This window comes from Phyllobates terribilis, unplaced genomic scaffold, assembly GCF_046119375.1.
Source record: "Phyllobates terribilis strain yellow unplaced genomic scaffold, ASM4611937v1 Scaffold_3__8_contigs__length_932513732, whole genome shotgun sequence".
Lineage (NCBI taxonomy): Eukaryota > Metazoa > Chordata > Amphibia > Anura > Dendrobatidae > Phyllobates > Phyllobates terribilis.
Genome location: NW_027362763.1, coordinates 21,757,944 through 21,765,760, shown reverse-complemented (window position 1 = coordinate 21,765,760; position 7,817 = coordinate 21,757,944). Strand labels below are relative to the sequence as shown.

The following is a 7,817-nucleotide window of genomic DNA, read 5'->3' as shown; positions in this document are numbered from 1 at the left end:
CATTTTTGATGTCACCTCACAAGTATTCTATCGGATTAAGGTCCGGGGATTGGGCTGGCCACTCTATAACCTCAATTTTGTTGTACTAGAACCAAGATTTTGCTTGTTTACTGGTGTGTTTAGGGTCGTTGTCTTCTTGAAACACCCATTTCAAGGGCATATCCTCTTCAGCGTAAGGCAACATGACATCTTTAAGTATTTTAATATATGCAAACAGGTCCATGATCCCTGGTATGCGGTAAATAGGTCCAGCACCATAGTATGAGAAACATGCCCATATCACGATGCTTCCACCATGCTTCACTGTCTTCAGAGTGTACTGTGGCTTGAATGCAGAGTTTGGGGGTTGTCTAGCTGTAGAATCTGCTGAGTTTTGGGGTGCCAGTTAATATTAATTAACAAGATCTACTGGATCTTTAAAAGGGGATTTATTACAAATAGAATATTTACAATAACATACATAAGGGAAACCTAACTAAGGGACAAGGGAACAATGTAAGGGAAAGGGTAAAAGGAGAGGATGGTAGAAGATGGGAAGTGGGAAGAAGCAGAAGAAGAATAATAATGCCTAACTAGTTTGATGTGCTAACTTTATATCAGTTACACAGTCAGACATGGCCCACACATTGCCCATCCCTGTAACACCTCCAAATAATGGTACCATCCAATCAGGTCACAGTCTTTGAAGTTCTCCAGAAACATGCACATGGCTGCTGATGCAGACACTCTTCTGAAGGTGGCGCTCTTAGGTTTAGAATGGGTAAGAGCATCAGAGTTCATACATGATTGCAGTGGTCTTCATCTTCCTGCTGATGGCGTCTGGTATATAGCCAAAAGGTCTTTGTATCAAGTGGCCTGAGGACAGGTTCAACTCGATTTGGGCTGGCTCCAAGGTGTCCAACAAAAGCATTGTGTACCAATATACATATCCATAGGCCAGAGACAGGATGTCTATCTCAGGAGCAATGGTATACAATCCAAATCTACAGGGGCAGTGCACATATGTAGATTACACTAGGTGACAAACAGGATCTGCATTCAAGATCACCACAGAAAGTGTGTGTACCTGTATCATCCAAGAGGCTGGAGGGCCTATACTCATTCCGTATGTAGATGCAACCTTTACTTTATCACTAAAACAAAGGACATCACACAAAGAACACCGGCCTTCTCACCTAGCAGGTTCACAACCCTGTATCTAGTTTTTCTTGATAGAGTCCTGGAAATATCCAGCACTCATAAATTCAATACAGAGTTCAGTCATAGATATTGTCCACTAGCAAACTCTCTGTGGCCCTTGGAATCAAAAAGAACAATTTTACTTTCATCAGTCCACAAAATGTTTCTCCATTTCTCTTTAGGCCCGTTGATGTGTTCTTTGGCAGATTGTATCCGCTTCAGTACATGTCTTTTTTTTTTTAAACAGTGGGACTTTGCGGGGACTTCTTGCTAAGAGATTAGCTTCACACAGGCGTCTTCTAACTGTCACAGTCTTTACAGGTAACTGGAGACTGTCTATGATCATCCTGGAGCTGACCATTGGCTGAGCCTTTGCCATTCTGGCTATTCTTCCATCCATTCTAATGGTAATCTTCCATTCTCTTCCACGTCTCTCTGGTTTTGCTTTCCATTGTAAAGCATTGGAGATCATTTTACAGCCGCTCATTGCCTGCACTTCTTGAAAGCCTGAGAAATAGGGGTCGTTCCAGACATTATTCATATGAACAGCGTACTCTGATTAAGAAAGTTGAAGAGAGAGTTAAAGGAGAAATGTATGTACAACATGTGCTGGCTTCACCATTAAATAAGGGCCTCCTGATTCACCCTTGTTTCTTCACAAAATGATTGACCTCTGTAATTGACCTCCACACTGCTATTATATTGAACACTCCCCCGTACAATTAATTATTCAGATACACAGACTCAAAACCTGCAGATCATGAATGTGGAGTCTGGGGTTTCTTACAATCTCCTGCACCAACTGGTATATTGTGTGACATGTGGTGATAGAATTTATACCAAAAACACTGATTAATCTGGTCAGTCATATTGGACAGTAAGTGAGCGGCCAGATACAGTTCAATTCCTGTTAATTTAGTGTGTTGCTAAGAGAAAGCGCTCCCTTGGTAATATGATGTCCCCCGGATTGTATCACAACCAGTTTAGAACATCTTTGCTTTTCATCAGAGGTTTTCTCACATCTGCAGGCAGTAAATGTAAAGCGTATATCGGAAAAGCTACAAAACATTAACAGTAACAGGACACATTCGGGGGGAACTAGACATTTTTGAAGACACATAATGGGAACAGCCAAAGTCTCACATTCTTTGGAATTGAGAGAGTTAATCGTCCAGATAGAGGAGGAGGCTGAGGGAAAAACTGTTATTGAGGAAGACATTCAGGATTAGGTTGGACACGAAGGCACCAAAAGGAATGAATTATAAAAATGATACTGCGCTTAATTACTGACATTTAGTATTGATATTGTTCTCTAATTATGATTTTGTGTATATTCCGTATAGCGCTGTATTAATGAATTGTGTTACATTTATATTTATCATTTCTATGTCCGCCTGGTTTTACGTGGGTCTCATGATTGGTGGTTGGTTGTTATAAATATTATATCCCATGATTCACTGATTCACTCTATGACTAAGGGCGGTAACCAGAAACGCGTCAGAGTGAACCTTCCCACTCACCATCATGGATATTTTAACAATATTTTAATCATTAGGAAATAAAGCATTGAAGACTTTATCCATGTCTGCTGCAGTCATGTTTTTTTCCTTTGCAATAAGCAGAGTGTCAATCCTCCTGACGGGCTCCGTCATTAGTTTCCCGAGGGGCCGTTCAGACGACTGCACTATACGTACGTGTGCTGCTCCTGTGCACCTCCAATAATATATACCTGACAGGAGCCCATATATTCTCCTGCCTCCAATAATATATACCTGACAGGAGCCCATACATTCTGCTGCCTCCAATAATATATACCTGACAGGAGCCCATACATTCTCCTGCCTTCAATAATATATACCTGACAGGAGCCATACATTCTCCTGCCTCCAATAATATATACCTGACAGGAGCCCATACATTCTCCTGCCTCCAATAATATATACCTGACAGGAGCCCATATATTCTCCTGCCTCCAATAATATATACCTGACAGGAGCCCATACATTCTGCTGCCTCCAATAATATATACCTGACAGGAGCTCATACATTCTCCTGCCTCCAATAATATACACCTGACAGGAGCCCATACATTCTCCTGCCTCCAATAATATACACCTGACAGGAGCCCATACATTCTCCTACCTCCAATAATATACACCTGACAGGAGCCCATACATTCTCCTGCCTCCAATAATATATACCTGACAGGAGCCCATACATTCTCCTGCCTCCAATAATATATACCTGACAGGAGCCCATACATTCTCCTGCCTCCAATAATATATACCTGACAGGAGCCCATACATTCTCCTGCCTCCAATAATATATACCTGACAGGAGCCCATAGATTCTCCTGCCTCCAATAATATATACCTGACAGAAGCCCAAACATTCTACTGCCTCCAATAATATATACCTGACAGGAGCCCATACATTCTCCTGCCTCCAATAATATATATCTGACAGGAGCCCATACATTCTACTGCCTCCAATAATATATACCTGACAGGAGCCCATACATTCTGCTGCCTCCAATAATATATACCTGACAGGAGTCCATACATTCTGCTGCCTCCAAAAATATATACCTGACGGGAGCCCATACATTCTGCTGCCTCCAATAATATATACCTGACAGGAGCCCATACATTCTCCTGCCTCCAATAATATATACCTGACAGGAGCCCATACATTCTCCTGCCTCCAATAATATATACCTGACAGGAGCCCATACATTCTCCTGCCTCCAATAATATATACCTGACAGGAGCCCATAGATTCTCCTGCCTCCAATAATATATACCTGACAGAAGCCCAAACATTCTACTGCCTCCAATAATATATACCTGACAGGAGCCCATACATTCTCCTGCCTCCAATAATATATATCTGACAGGAGCCCATACATTCTACTGCCTCCAATAATATATACCTGACAGGAGCCCATACATTCTGCTGCCTCCAATAATATATACCTGACAGGAGTCCATACATTCTGCTGCCTCCAAAAATATATACCTGACGGGAGCCCATACATTCTGCTGCCTCCAATAATATATACCTGACAGGAGCCCATACATTCTCCTGCCTCCAATAATATATACCTGACAGGAGCCCATACATTCTGCTGCCTCCAATAATATATACCTGACAGGAGCGCATACATTCTCCTGCCTCCAATAATATATACCTGACAGGAGCCCATATATTCTGCTGCCTCCAATAATATATACCTGACAGGAGCCCATACATTCTGCTGCCTCCAATAATATATACCTGACAGGAGCCCATATATTCTGCTGCCTCCAATAATATATACCTGACAGGAGCCCATACATTCTGCTGCCTCCAATAATATATACCTGACAGGAGCCCATACATTCTCCTGCCTCCTATAATATATACCTGACAGGAGCCCATACATTCTGCTGTCTCCAATAATATATACCTGACAGGAACCCATACATTCTGCTGTCTCCAATAATATATACCTGACAGGAGACCATACATTCTGCTGCCTCCAATAATATATACCTGACAGGAGCCCATACATTCTGCTGCCTCCAATAATATATACCTGACAGGAGCCCATACATTCTCTTGCCTCCAATAATATATACCTGACAGGAGTCCATACATTCTGCTGCCTCCAATAATATATACCTGACAGGAGCCCATACATTCTCCTGCCTCCAATAATATATGCCTGACAGGAGCCCATACATTCTCCTGCCTCCAATAATATATACCTGACAGGAGTCCATACATTCTCCTGCCTCCAATAATATATACCTGACAGGAGTCCATACATTCTCCTGCCTCCAATAATATATACCTGACAGGAGCCCATACATTCTCCTGCCTCCAATAATATATACCTGACAGGAGCCCATACATTCTGCTGCCTCCAATAATATATACCTGACAGGAGCCCATACATTCTCCTGCCGCCAATAATATATACCTGACAGGAGCCCATACATTCTGCTGCCTCCAATAATATATACCTGACAGGAGCCCATACATTCTCCTGCCGCCAATAATATATACCTGACAGGAGCCCATACATTTTCCTGCCTCCAATAATATATACCTGACAGGAGCCCATACATTCTCCTGCCTCCAATAATATATACCTGACAGGAGCCCATACATTCTGCTGCCCCCAATAATATATACCTGACAGGAGCCCATACATTCTCCTGCCTCCAACAATATATACCTGACAGGAGCCCATACATTCTCCTGCCTCCAATAATATATACCTGACAGGAGCTCATACATTCTCCTGCCTCCAATAATATATACCTGACAGGAGCCCATACAGTCTCCTGCCGCCAATTAGATATACCTGACAGGAGCCCATACATTCTCCTGCCTCCAATAATATATACCTGACAGGAGCCCATACATTCTCCTGCCTCCAATAATATATACCTGACAGGAGCCCATACATTCTCCTACCTCCAATAATATATACCTGGCAGGAGCCCATACATTCTGCTGCCTCCAATAATATATACCTGACAGGAGCCCATACATTCTCCTGCCTCCAATAATATATACCTGACAGGAGCCCATACATTCTCATGCCTCCAATAATATATACCTGACAGGAGCCCATACATTCTGCTGTCTCCAATAATATATACCTGACAGGAGCCCATACATTCTGCTGTCTCCAATAATATATACCTGACAGGAGCCCATACATTCTGCTGCCTCCTATAATATATACCTGACAGGAGCCCATACATTCTGCTGCCTCCAATAATATATACCTGACAGGAGCCCATACATTCTGCTGTCTCCAATAATATATACCTGACAGGAGCCCATACATTCTCCTGCCTCCAATAATATATACCTGACAGGAGCCCATACATTCTCCTGCCTCCAATAATATATACCTGACAGGAGCCCATACATTCTCCTGCCTCCAATAATATATACCTGACAGGAGCCCATACATTCTCCTGCCTCCAATAATATATACCTGACAGGAGCCCATACATTCTCCTGCCTCCAATAATATATACCTGACAGGAGCCCATACATTCTCCTGCCTCCAATAATATATACCTGGAAGGAGCCCATACATTCTCCTGCCTCCAATAATATATACCTGACATGAGCCCATACATTCTCCTGCCTCCAATAATATATACCTGACAGGAGCCCATACATTCTCCTGCCTCCAATAATATATACCTGACAGAAGCCCATACATTCTCCTACCTCCAATAATATATACCTGGAAGGAGCCCATACATTCTGCTGCCTCCAATAATATATACCTGACAGGAGCCCATACATTCTCCTGCCTCCAATAATATATACCTGACAGGAGCCCATACATTCTCCTGCCTCCAATAATATATACCTGACAGGAGCCCATACATTCTCCTGCCTCCAATAATATATACCTGACAGGAGCCCATACATTCTTCTGCCTCCAATAATATATACCTGACAGGAGCCCATACATTCTCCTGCCTCCAATAATATATACCTGACAGGAGCCCATACATTCTCCTGCCTCCAATAATATATACCTGACAGGAGCCCATACATTCTCCTGCCTCCAATAATATATACCTGACAGGAGCCCATACATTCTCCTGCCTCCAAAAATATATACCTGACAGGAGCCCATACATTCTGCTGCCTCCAATAATATATACCTGACAGGAGCCCATACATTCTCCTGCATCCAAAAATATATACCTGACAGGAGCCCATACATTCTGCTGCCTCCAATAATATATACCTGACAGGAGCCCATACATTCTCCTGCCTCTAATAATATATACCTGACAGGAGCCAATACATTCTCCTACCTCCAATAATATATACCTGACAGGAGCCCATACATTCTGCTGCCTCCAATAATATATATCTGACAGGAGCCCATACATTCTGCTGCCTCCAATAATATATACCTGACAGGAGAACATACATTCTCCTGCCTCCAATAATATATACCTGACAGAAGCCCATACATTCTCCTACCTCCAATAATATATACCTGACAGGAGAACATACATTCTCCTGCCTCCAATAATATATACCTGACAGAAGCCCATACATTCTCCTGCCTCCAATAATATATACCTGACAGGAGCCCATACATTCTCCTGCCTCCAATAATATATACCTGACAGGAGCCCATACATTCTGCTGCCTCCAATAATATATACCTGACAGGAGCCCAAACATTCTCCTGCCTCCAATAATATATACCTGACAGGAGCCCATACATTCTGCTGCCTCCAATAATATATACCTGACAGGAGCCCATACATTCTCCTGCCTCCAATAATATATACCTGACAGGAGCCCATACATTCTGCTGCCTCCAATAATATATACCTGACAGGAGCCCATACATTCTCCTGCCTCCAATAATATATATCTGACAGCAGCCCATACATTCTCCTGCCTCCAATAATATATACCTGACAGGAGCCCATACATTCTGCTGCCTCCAATAATATATACCTGACAGGAGCCCATACATTCTCCTGCCTCTAATAATATATACCTGACAGTAGCCCATACATTCTGCTGCCTCCAATAATATATACCTGACAGGAGCCCATACATTCTGCTGCCTCCAATAATATATACCTGACAGG

The 7,817-nt window shown here is 42.5% G+C and overlaps 1 long non-coding RNA gene across 1 annotated transcript in view; it reads right to left on the bottom strand.

The window, feature by feature from the left end:
- Positions 1-409: 409 nt before the first annotated feature.
- LOC141257893 (uncharacterized) overlaps positions 410-7,817 on the bottom strand; it is a 73,259-nt gene continuing 65,851 nt past the window's right edge. Inside the window, exon 2 of the long non-coding RNA XR_012318116.1 lies at positions 410-1,734. This is a non-coding gene — a long non-coding RNA (uncharacterized lncRNA). The remainder of the gene's footprint in view (positions 1,735-7,817) is intronic.